General features: G+C 44.9%; 1 protein-coding gene across 14 annotated transcripts in view; it reads left to right on the plus strand.

Annotated features, from left to right (window-relative positions):
- Nucleotides 1-12,745, plus strand: part of MECOM (MDS1 and EVI1 complex locus) — a 539,689-nt gene that overhangs the window by 64,139 nt on the left and 462,805 nt on the right. The window lies entirely within an intron of this gene.

Below are 12,745 nucleotides of genomic sequence, written 5' to 3' on the forward strand. Positions count from 1 at the left end.
TGTTTTCTTCCATGGTTACATATTTCTGTCAATGTGTTCCTCTACTCCTTCATTGGTGAAGCAGGTAGGCACCATATTCTACCATACCCACAGAATAACATTTCTTGCCAGGCAGGGCCAGCATCAGCACACCGTGAGGTGGGGCAGCTCATGGCTTCTGGTGGGCCTCATTGTTGCAAACTACTACCTTGCCCATGTCTTCTGAGGCCTTCACTTGCATCCTTCCTCTGCTTGCTGATGAGTGTTCCATTACCTGTGCTTCAAGCATCATGTGCTGTGTAGTGCTGCTGAAGGACATGTGAATGGTACACAAAGCTTCAGAGTTCTTGGTGGCCATCTATTGGGTTCCATCTCTGGGTTGGGAAAATTAGTTGGGTTGGGAAATACCTGAAGACTTTGGGGGTGGAGCCAAGAGTGGGCGGGATTTGTGACAGGGAGGTACCTCAGTGGAGTATAATGCTAAGGACTCAACCCTTCAAAGCAGCCATTTTCTCCAGGAGAATTGCTCTCTGTTGGCTGGGGATGAGCTGTAAAACTGGGGGATCCCCAGGTCCCATCTGAGGACTAGCATCCCTATGCTCCTAGCTTCACGCATCCTCCTACGGAAAAGGGTATACAGGCAGCAGGGGTGCTTTAACTGCAGAGGGTCAGAAAATGTACAAGTAAGCAAACGAACGATGCACAGACAGGGGGGGTACATAGGTGTGTGGGCAAGAAGAAGCCTAGTAGTTGGCATGGTGGCCTTCTGAGTACTCCTCCAAAAACTTTGACCTGGCCCTGAGCTTGAAGCTCTGGCCCAACTAATGTGATTGCATCCCTCACCAATTTTGAGGAGGATGAATTAATTGCATGTATTGAGCTGATGCCCTTTGGGCCCTAGGCATGAAGTCCTCACTTTCTTCTGTATGTAGCATAGCCTCGAAAGGTGTACGGATTTAGTTGCAGTCTTTGGAATGCTTCCAAGGCAAAGTAGTAGCAGTTATTCTACCATTATATCTTTCTCAAGGGGATGTGTATAAAAGAATGAGTAAGCAACCCACATGGTGGCTTTCTGCTGTACAACTGCTTTTGTAAACTCATAGTCTAAAAAGGAATGGAATGGTAGGTTGTCATAGAGGTCTGGATCCAAATTCTACATGTCCTGATTCAAACCATCTTTTTTGTTTTTAAAGAACCACGTTGTGATGATCTGTCTGAGGGACTGCTTGTTTCTTTATGCCTCCCGCAGGTCACTTGGCTTTACAGTGCTAATCTGCTAGAGGTCCTGGCCCTAAGAAAGTATGCCTGGCCTCAACCCGGGCCAGGGCCTTTTCAGTCCTGGCCTCGACCTGGTGGAATGAGCACCTGGGAGGGCAGAGGGCCCTGATGAAGTTATCACAGTTCCGCAGGGCCTGCAAAATGGAGCTCTTCTGCCAGGTCTTTGGTTGAGGCCAGGACTAAGAACTATGGGGCCCCTCCTCAGGCCATCATTAACATCAGGCAATCCTCTGAGGCAGATGGCTGCTGGGAAAGGTTTTTAAAAAAATGTTATATCACTATTTTGGGTTGTTTTATGTTGGTTTTATGGGGGTAGGGGTTTTTAATGGGTTTTATATGGCCTGTAACCTGCCTTGAGTCTATGGAGAGTGGAGGGGTAAAAATACAACAAATTAAACAGAATGAGTCGGTATTTTGATGCATTTTTAATCCTTCACAATGACATCCATAAATCCGCTAAAAACAGACTCTTTTGCATGTATCTGGGGTTGATATCATTGGGGCTCCAGCCATGGCGCGCATGACTCTGAAGAATATGTCCAAACTTCACCCTGGTCTTTGAATTTGTTTGGTGCTTATATAACAAAGGGGTGGTGGTGGTGATGGTGGTGGAATCCAGAACCATTCCCTTGGGAAGTCTATTACTTACATGTTGCATCAATGTACCTGGAAATTCTAGAGTGGAAATTTTCATACATTCTTGGAACTGACTGTGGAACAACCATAAAAACAGTGCATGATGGTGGACAACAGGACCCTAGGAAGAATATTGTAGTGGTTACGGTAACTGACAGGACTATGGGGACCCAAGTTGAAATCACTACTCTGCCCCAGGGCTTTCTGGGAGCCTTAATTTGAGTTTTATTTTCATCATTTCCTTGGTAGTCTGCCTTCCTCCCTGATACTCAAGGCAGATTACAAAAGTTTTAAAATGTTCTATCAGACAGCAAGGATCACCAATAGACAAAACAGTTGGATTCGGATTATAACTGGGAATATAATGCCAATGACCACAAAACCAACAGGGGGGGATATGCCTAGGTGTGACAGGCTGTAATGCAGAAAGTTGGGTTACTGCACAGGTTCAGACAGGCATCACTTCTGGCTGTGTGCACCATGAATCATAGAATCACAGAATCATAGAGTTGGAAGGGGCCATACAGGCCATCTAGTCCAACCCCCTGCTCAACGCAGGATCAGCCCAAAGCACCCTAAAGCATCCAAGAAAAGTGTGTATCCAACCTTTGCTTGAAGACTGCCAGTGAGAAAGCACCTCTAATGCCAACAGAGGTAAAATGGAGGAAGGGTGATTTTCACTCTACTTAGCTTCTTGGAGGGAAAGTGGGTTCAAACTGTATTATTTTGTATTTAACATATATGGATGACCTTTCTTCAGCCTGGGCTCAGAGCAGCTAATTTTTAAAGAAATTATTATTTATTGCATTTGTTACCTGCCCTTCCTCTTTGGACTCAGGGTGGGGTATATTACAATAATACACACAGAAGAATAAAATATGTATCAATATAGCATACAATAAATGACTGAAAATCTAAAACACCTAATAACAGTTCCAGTTTTCATTGCCTATTCTGGAATTACAATGGTAAGGAAGGCAAGAGTGATCATCAGTTACTAAGGAAACTATCCACAAAACAGTCATTTTCTCTCTCTCCAAATGTAAGATCAATCCTTTTCTATTTAGCATATGAGAGCCGCAAATATACACGCACTTTTGGAGAAGGATTGCAAGAAACATGGGTCTGCCGCTGAACATGAAAGCCCTGCAATGAGTTACTTCCTCTTGCTGATATCTATTACCACTTACCTCATTTCCTGAAGGCCTTACCCTGCCTCTGCTGAACACCATCAATTGCTGTTGCCTGAAGTCGGGAAATACAAAGTTATAATGACATTGGGATATGAGAATACACTATGCTACACATCACAGGCAGGGGGAAGTGGGGGAAACATGACACGGAGCTGCTGTTTTCAGTGGAAGCCCTGTGTTTCTAGGAACAAATTCTGTTTTCAAAGACTGCAAAATGAAAGTATTTTTACATAGCAATAGAGGCTTTCAGAAGCCGCAAAACTTCTCCTATAGGGTTCATGCATACATTATATATAGGAAGGGGTGCGGGAGGCAAAGGGAGGTAGATAGAGAGACAACATAATTTTCATTAATTTCAGAAGGGGAGGAAAAATTGGCCTAAGGCTGAATGTGGCAATAGTAAATGGTAAATCCACTGATATTTTACTCCAGTGTTAACGGAGTTTCTGTGACATCAACAACAAAAGCATTGGGAACAAGGAGGAAAATAGATACTGAAGTATAGTATGAGAGAAATTAAAACAAAAAACATGGGAACAGAAATATAACTCTTTACTGGAGCAACCAAGACACCAAATTTTCAAGATACAAGGTGTAGACAAACAGATGTTTACAAGTATAGAGGGAATTGTTTGAGTATGCATTTTGAATCAGTATTTCTTGCCCTTAAAAATGCCATTGAATGTGCCTCATGCCATCTCTAATAGTGGTATGAAAGCCAATCTGAAATAGTGGTTAAGAGTGTCAGACTAATAACTGGATGACCTTGGATTGTTGGGTGACCTTGAGGCAGTCACACATATTCTCAGACTGATTTACCTCACAGAGCTTTTGTGTGAGGGAGAGGACAGCGATGCCCACTGCCTGGGATTCCCACTGGGGAGAAAAGTGGGGTCCCAGTGAATAAATAAATAAAATGCAACGAGTTGGGAGGATCTAAGGCTATACCAAATACCCTGTAATTGCTTTACCTGCATCAGCCAGGTTGAAAACATTACTACCTTGCCATGGGCATCTTTGGAAGGCGTCTTTGGTAAGGAGGCAGGTGATCGTGGTGATTTCAGTTCAACACAGTGCAAGGATATGCTTTCTATTTGCGGTGCTTGTGGCTGTGTCCATTATTATCTTCATGCACTGATCCATATCAGGCATGTCCTCCCTGAACCAAACTGTCTGAGATTGGTTGGGTGTTGGCTTGGCGATTCTTTATCATGTGCACCGTGTTAGGGACTTGTGCCCACATGCATGGGCCAGGAGTGGATGTGTAACTCATAGACAAGTTCCAAACTGGAGGCCAGATGGGTTATTGGTGCAATTGCTGTGCTCAGGGAATACCAATGACCCTTTGGGAATGGTGGGAAATGCTGTCAAAGTCAAGTTGGCAGTTTAAATTTGCAAAGAAGAGCAAAGCACTGCACTGCTTAAAAGAATAAAAGCACCAGCCGTCTTAAAGAATAAAATAGTTTTTATTTGGAAGAGAAACCACTATGTATATAGAGAGATAGAGACCTATAGTCTAACGTCATTCTTCTGATCAACTGCTGTTCTGGAGGCGAGCAGGGAAGAATTGCACTCAAAATGCAGGTAGCCTCCTGTTGAGGCAATCATCAGGAAAGTCTTAATCTATCTATGCTGAATATACGTCTTCTGACTTAGGGTGACTGTATGAATGAATTCAGGTGGGTTGCCATGTTGGTCTGAAGCAATAAAACAAAGGCTGAAACCAGAGGCGACTTTAAGACCAAGTCTAATTCTGGGTATCAGCTTTTGTGTGCATATCTATTATGGACGCTCTTGCTCAGGTCTTGCAAACTGAAGACCTTAGCTTCCTTCTTTGAGTCCATTCATCTCCTGTTGGGTGTTCCTGCTGCCTTCAACATTTCATGGCATTATTGCCTTTTTGGGTGAACTGGAATCACACAGAGCTGGAAGAGACCACAAGGGTCATCCAGCCCAGCCTCCTCGGGGACTTAAAAAATCACCCACTCTTGACAGGTGTTCATCCAATCTCCTCCTAAAAACATCCAATGAAGGAGACTCCACCACCCTCTAAGGCAGCATATTCCATCTATGAACAGCCCTTGTTGTCAGAAAATGCTTTGTAATATTTAAGTGGAACCTCCTCTCTCATAATTTGAACGCCCTGCTCCTAGACCCGGTCTCTAAAGCTGCAGTAAACAAGTTGGCTCCCTCTTCAACATGTCTACCTTTTATGTAGTTGCCTAGAGTGAGTCTTGCCTTCCATAAAATCTTGTCTTCCTTAAGATATTTCCTTTGGCTTCCTGCCCAGACAAGCCACATACGCAGGCTCCAGGTTAAGAAGAATGTTGGAAAACAAACTGTTAAAAGCCCACCTTTGCTTCCGGAGTTGACATGACTATCCAGTGTCAGTTTCAGGACTTTGGTGACCCTCAATGGCTTCCCCCAAAGAGTCGGAGTTTGCAAATTGAGAATTCACTCACTTTGCTCCTGACTTTCTCGGGGGCTTCATGCAATGTCAAAAGGGCAGTTTCTGGAGCTACAGGCCCCATGGATGGTCTTGGGAACCTTGCAAAGGCTCACACCTTCTAGGGCAGGCCCTGGATCCATAGAAGGAATCAACCAGCTGTGGATCCCTTCTGTCGAAGCTAACTTTGGCATTTGCCAGAAGGGATCCAAACAAGTGACAGCCTCTGCAAGCGTCAATCACTGAACAATACAGATCTTGCATCCTGTCAGGGAATGGTGGTTGCAGAAAACAGAATGGATTCCAAAAGACTGCCGTGAACAACTATATCAAAGCCGTTCCATTAATATAGCCAGAATTTTAAAGCATCAGATCGCCTTTATTTTCTCTTGCTGACCCACAGCAAACGGATATGGAAAACTCACTCAGGTAGAGCACACGTTACTCGTTGCCTTAGGATGTGGTAAATAATTCACTCTTAAAACGCAGGGGGAAAGAAATCTATGTCTATTTCCCCCTCAAATGCCCATATTTTATGTATAATCACAAAGAATGCCCTCTTTGACTCAATCCTCATTTGCAATCATGCCCTTTCCATGAGACGGGCCCATTTGTCATGTGGAAAAGGGGGTTTAATTAACGATGGAAAATGTACCGAAGGTGGAAACTCTGAGCTTGGCAACCTTTCCATAGAAAGGGCATGAAAAACAAGGATAGGTGAGCCAAGGCCCTTTAAATTTTCTAAAAATTATAGATACACACATGCATATTTATCTCTCTCTCTCTCTCTCGGTATATTTAGGTTTCTCTCCTTCAAAAGCCAAAAAACCACCCCATATATTCAAGATTCCTGTTGGTCTTACACAGACTTTGCCATGGAATGTGCTTTCCCTCCCAGAAGCGATGCATGTCTGAACCTCAGTTCTGTACTCAAAGTAAAAGAAAACATGTCACAGGAGTTTTAAAAAAAATCAGCTCTGGGCTGGTTCATGCGCTTCCTTCCCATGGTGGAGGAGTGAGAATGTGATGTTATGGGTTGAGCCCATGAGAGCTTTTTGTGCACAGGGAGAGAGCATGTGCTTTCTTCACCGTGTGTGCATCTTGACTTGAACATCACTGTCACTTATTGTCGTGAGCTAGCGTAGGCATTAGTGTTAGCATGGAGAGGGGCTGTGACTCAGGAATAGAGCAACTGCTTGGCAGGCAGGAGGTCCCAGGTTCAATCCCCACCATCTCTCATTCAAAAGGGCTAGGGAGTAGCAGGTGTGAAAGACTTCTGTATGAAACCCCCGAGCTATGGTATAAGGCAGCATTATTTTACACTATGAACTCAGCAACTTGAATTCAAATCACTGCTTGGCCAAGAGATTTGTTGGGTGACTTTAGACTAGTCATGCGCTCTCAGCCAAATCTGCGAATGGAAGGGATATATTCTATTGACTCCTTTTTTGGACAAGGTTGTTGTGAAGTGGAAGTTGGGACCCTCAAGATTTTTGAGTCCAAGGACCACTTTGGAATTCTGATACAGCATGGAACAGCCCCAGGAGGTGGAGCCAGGCATACAATGGCCACCCCAGGAGGTGGTGCCAGGCATACAATGGCCACCCAAGGAGGTGGAGCCAGCCATACAATGGCTGCCCCAGGGGGTGGAGCCAGGCATACAGTTGCCACCCCAGCAGGTGGAGCCAGTCATACAATGGCCACCCTGCTGCAGGTTACCTTCAGTCATGCAGTGAAGATTGTTGTGCTGCAGTGGTAGCTGCTGCTGAAACAATGTGTTGAAAATCTACATAATCAAATCTCCAAAAGCTAATCAGAAGCCTTTCAGGACAAAAGCCAATGTTCCAGAAGCATTTGGCAGGCAACAAGAGAGGTGTTGGTGGGGGTGCCATGGCAGTCACAGGCACCACACTGGGCACCCCTAGGATAAAGACGAAGAAGAGTTGGATTTATACCCTGCTTTGCTCTTTCATAAGGAGTCTCAAAGCAACTTACAATCACCTTCCCTTCCTTTCCCTACAACAGACACCCTGTGAAGTAGGTGGGCCTGAGAGAGCTCTGACAGAACTGCTTTTCAAGAGCAGCCCTAAGGGAACTGTGTCTAGGCCAAGATCACCCAACTGGCTGCATGTGGAGGAGTGAGGAATCAAGCCCGGTTCTGCAGATCACCACTCATGACCACTATACTAAGCTGGAGGATCTCCTGTAGAGAATCTCCTCCTGCTTTCCATTATTAAGTTATTGTTGTCGCTTTGGTCTTTCTATTGTGCTTCATGTTTGGATGGTAATCGTTTTTATTAAATGTTCACTTTCACTTACATATTATACGGACTTAAACCTTTCAATGTAAGCTGCATAGGAGGGAAGGCAGGGTATACGTCTTTTCCACAAATATTTTCTTTCTTTACCCAAGTTTCTAAGCGTGCTGATTTGGCTCTGTAAGTTGGCTCTAGGAGGCAGGATTTCCAGGTCAGAGGCATCAGTCCTAGCCATGCTCTTTTTAGAAATTAATCACTGGTTATAAGAGCAAAAAAATTAAATCAAAACAAAAGTCGCTGCTCGTGGCACCCCATGGTGAAATGCCAAGGACTGGCTGGGAATAAACAGCCGTGAATCAAAGCCTGGGGGAAAGTGTGCATGTGTGTGTGTGTGTGTGTGTGTGTGTGTGTAAGTATCAAAGCAACATGTTAAAGTTGCTGGAAACTTTACGTTTGTTTTCGAGCCAACAATGTTGGGTTATTTGAGTTTTACGCAGCATTGCTATTGACTTACTAGTCAATAAAGCTTGAACGCCAAACTACAGTAAATGCAGAAATGGAAGCATGCATGCATATGTAGCTGCTCACATTTTACAGTGAGCACACGTACATCCTGCAGTTGTCAGCACATAGGTTGGTAAAAAAAACAGGCAACGTGCATTGACTTTGCAAAAGAAACTGGGCGCCTGCCAGCATGGTGTAGTGGTTAAGAGTGGCAGCTTCTAACCTGGTGAGCCAGGTTCGAGTTCCTGAGCCTCCACATGCAACCAGCTGGGTGCTGTTGGGCCAGTCACATTCTTGTTAGAGCTGTTCTCATAGAGCAGTAATAGGGCATAGGGCATCTGTTGTGGGGAGAGGAATGGGAAGGTTACTGTAAGCTGCTCTGAGACTCCTTCGGGCAGTGAAAAGCGGGGTATAAAAACCAACTCCTTCTTCTTCTAGATAAATGTGCAGTTATAATTTAATTTCTAGACTGCCCTTCTGGTTAACAACAACAACAACAACAAAAATTTAAACGTTTTAAACCAATTAGGAAGCAGTCAGAGACAGGGACGCATGGCGAAAACTTTCCTATAAAACCCCCAAGGGTCGGACATGTCTGAACAGATCATCATCATCAAACCAATTAGAATGCAACAAAGCTTATAAAATGTATAGAATTTATAAAGTGCTCTGCCATTCCGCCATTTCATCAACTCGCCACAAACTTGCTGCCGATTTTACACTTATTTCATCAGTAGCGAGCGGCAGAGTGTGGAGAAGTTAGGGGAATAAAGGAGAGGGAAGGAGGGGGCCCCATTATGTTTCTGAGCTGCCCTGGCCGCAACCTTAGGCCTGGTGGAAGAGAGTCATTTTACAGGCCCTGTGGAACCTTGACATCCCCATCGGTGCCCAGTTCTCCAGTGGCAGCTGGTTCTACCAGGCAGGAGCCCGGAATCATCAGCAAACTATTATTTGCTGAATGCAACATCCTTTGGGGAACTTATTGGAAGAAGTGGTCCTTCAGGGACCAAGCCCTATGAAGATATGTTGAGGGACTTGGGAATGTTCAGCCTGGAGAAAAGGAGGTTGAGAGGGGACATGATAGCCCTCTTTAAGTATTTGAAAGGTTGTCACTTGGAGGAGGGCAGGATGCTTTTCCCGTTGGCTGCAGAGGAGAGGACACGCAGTAATGGGTTTAAACTACAAGTACAACGATATAGGCTAGATATCAGGACAATGTTTTTCACAGTGAGAGTAATTCAGCAGTGGAATAGGCTGCCTAAGGAGGTGGTGAACTCCCCCTCACTGGCAGTCTTCAAGCAAAGGTTGGATACACACTTTTCTTGGATGCTTTAGGATGCTTTGGGCTGATCCTGCGTTGAGCAGGGGGTTGGACTAGATGGCCTGTATGGATCCTTCCAACTCTATGATTCTATGATTCTATGATTCAGACTCACAGGGCCCAGACCGTGTACGACCTTGAAGGTTACTACTGGCACCTTGAACCTTATCTGGCAACCAATGTAGCTGTTGGAGGGAAGATCAAATAAGAAACCTCCATGGGGTACTTGTACTAACTGTACTTTCCAGATCAGGGCCAAGAGCAGACCTGTGTAGAGTAGATTACATTAATCCCATCTGAAGGTGACAATTGCATTGATCACTGTGTTTTGGTCTTCCGGGACCAGATACAGCACTGGTAGCTTTGCCTGATGGAGCTGGTAGAACGCAAGGTGAGTTACATTCACGATCTGTGCCTCCATTGAAAAGGAGGCATCAAAGATCACCCCCAAATTCCTGGTGGAGTGCAAAGCTGTTAATTTGTACTCCATCTAGACAAGGTAGGTGTGTTTCCTCATCTAGCCTTTTCTTGCTCAACTAGAGGACCTCCATCTTTGTGGGATTCAGCTTCAGGTGTCTCTGTTGGACCTATCCAGTCATGGTCTCCAGATACCCGGCCACTGATTCTGGGGGTATAAACATGAAACTCATTCAACCCAGGGATATTCTATATATCCTACATTATCTCTTTAAAGTCAAGGCACAATGCCACAGAACCCATCCTCTAAAGCAGGGGTAGTCAACCTGTGGTCCTCCAGAGTTTCATGGACTACAATTCCCATGAGCCCCTGCCAGCAAATGCTGGCAGGGGCTCATGGGAATTGTAATCCATGAACCTCTGGAGAACCACAGGTTGACTACCCCTGCTCTAAAGTAGCCATTTTCTGCAAACCAACTGATCTCTGTAGTCTGGAGAACAGGTGTGATTCTGGGAGAACCCTGGTTCTACCTGGATGTTGGAACTCCAGTTGCCCTTGCAAATGCCTCTGGATGCACAGCAGCAAGGATCCTACCCTTGTGGAAGCAGCTAGGGCCGATACTGACACCAACCACTGCTCCTCGTGTCCAAAGTAACTGGAAGCCTGTCTTGATGTCATCATAACATCATTGTTCTGCCACCGCTAAGACCAACTAGTGACAAACAGGAATAGATGGTGGGGAAATGCAGAACGTTGTACATGGAGTAAATGGTTTGAGTCATTATGGAGGAAAAAGGGGACCTCAGTGTCACATGTCAGAATCACCTTAAGAGTCCTGGGGTGCAGAATGAAACTTCAAGCAAACCTCATAAGTAGCCACAGGACTCTGGGCTTTCCTTGAAAACTCTCATTACACAATGGACATAAGCAGATCTTATATATATATCTCAGGTTTTATTTTTTTTTAAGAAACCCAATGAAACAATGAGTATTTCATGACATCTGCCTTCTAAAGTAAGTTAATTTCCTGTTGGCTTCCAGGAGGCCATCTTATTACCTGGAATTATCTGTGATTGTTCCTGAGTACCAATTTCCCTGGTTCTTTTTTTTTTTAATTGGTAAATCAAGAGGATAAAAAGCAAGGGAGATTATTTAATTTCTTTAATGGCGTAAAGGTGGTCTGAATAGGATGTGGATTCTTCTAGCAAGGCTCCCAGTACAGGAGGGGTCCTCCAGTGCTCCCCCCCAAGACTTCCCAAAGTCTATATGCAGATGTGAAAGGGTCAACCCAGCAAATGGAGACTAGGACAACCTCCCCCAGAGAAAACAGAACGAGATGGTGGAAAAATCTGTGCTCCCTTTTTGATCTTTGGGAAGTTTGAGCAGAAATCAAATACTCAATATTCCGCCCCGTCACTTTGCATATAATTGTCCTGCATTCTGAGTAGTAGCATAAATGGGCCCCTTGACCTCACAAGAAGAGCTGTTACTTTGCATTCAACGGAAAACAAGGCATTATGTATTAGCCTACACGTCCCGCAATGGCCCCAGCCAGTTAGTGGCAACAGACCAATTTAAGGCATGCCCGGAGGCAACCAAAATTGCCCGAAATGGCAGCTAATTTATAGAAAGGAGACTGAGAGAGAGAGAGGAAATATTTGGAGTCTAGTCCTCGGAGCCATCTGATTCGTATTATTGACTCGTTTGGAAAACAGAAAGTGAGCAGAGACAACTTTTTAAGGAGTTTGGTTTCACGCAAATGACTTGCAATTGCAGCCCATTATTTTTATACCGAGACTTCATTAGTCATATCCCCCGTCAAAGCTTCAACCCATGTCAAATGTTTTCAGAAAAACACACCAGGACAGGTATGGAACTCATCAACCTCGGTCAAAGGTCGGCCTCATTAAGGAGTCAAAATGAAAACTTTCAGTGTCTCCAACACATTGCCCAGACTTTTGTGCCCCCGACTTTTGAAAGCACCTAAGCACCTTCTGCTCCCCAGACATTCAAATGTGATCAAGATGACAGGGGGGGTGGGTGGGGGGGGGGGAAGAAGCAAATGAATAGGATTCTTAACTGGCTGGACTTGATAATAAGGGAAACCTGCCTGCCGTATCTATAGCACCATTTCCTGAGGTTAAACATAACGTCTCGAGACAATACAATTAGGTCTGCTTTAAAAAAAAATTTTTTTAAATACACATTAGGAGCTGCGGCTGCAGTGGGAACCCAAATACCGTGAATGGCAGGGTGCTGACTAGGCAAACAAGGCCGAATCTGATACGCAGAAGATTTCCTTGGCCTAACTTCGTCTGTTCCTGGGAGGTCAATATCCTTCAGAGCGAGAGGGAAGTCTCTGCACGGGAGTTGTTAGCGACTGGTTATCGTGCTGTGCTGTGACAGGCGTGTTTGGAGGAATGTTGCGGCCCTCAGATAAGAAAAACAAAAAGCCATTCAGCGACAAAGTGCCGTTTCGCGGGCTTACTAGGAAGCAGGAAGGCGGAAACGGGCAAGCTCGTCCTCGGTTCGGCCGTGAATTTGTACAGCCGTCTTACTGGCATTTAGAAAAGGAATCTGTGGAGTGCTGCTAACTGATACGGGCAGATCGTCTGCTGGGTTGTCATTCTGGATTTGAGTAGCAGAGACGCGAGAGCCTTCATTGGCAGTCTGAGATGAAGGGAATGCCCCTCTTTTTTATTTATTTAAAAT

The sequence above is a fragment of the Paroedura picta genome, chromosome 8, assembly GCF_049243985.1.
Source record: "Paroedura picta isolate Pp20150507F chromosome 8, Ppicta_v3.0, whole genome shotgun sequence".
NCBI lineage: Eukaryota > Metazoa > Chordata > Lepidosauria > Squamata > Gekkonidae > Paroedura > Paroedura picta.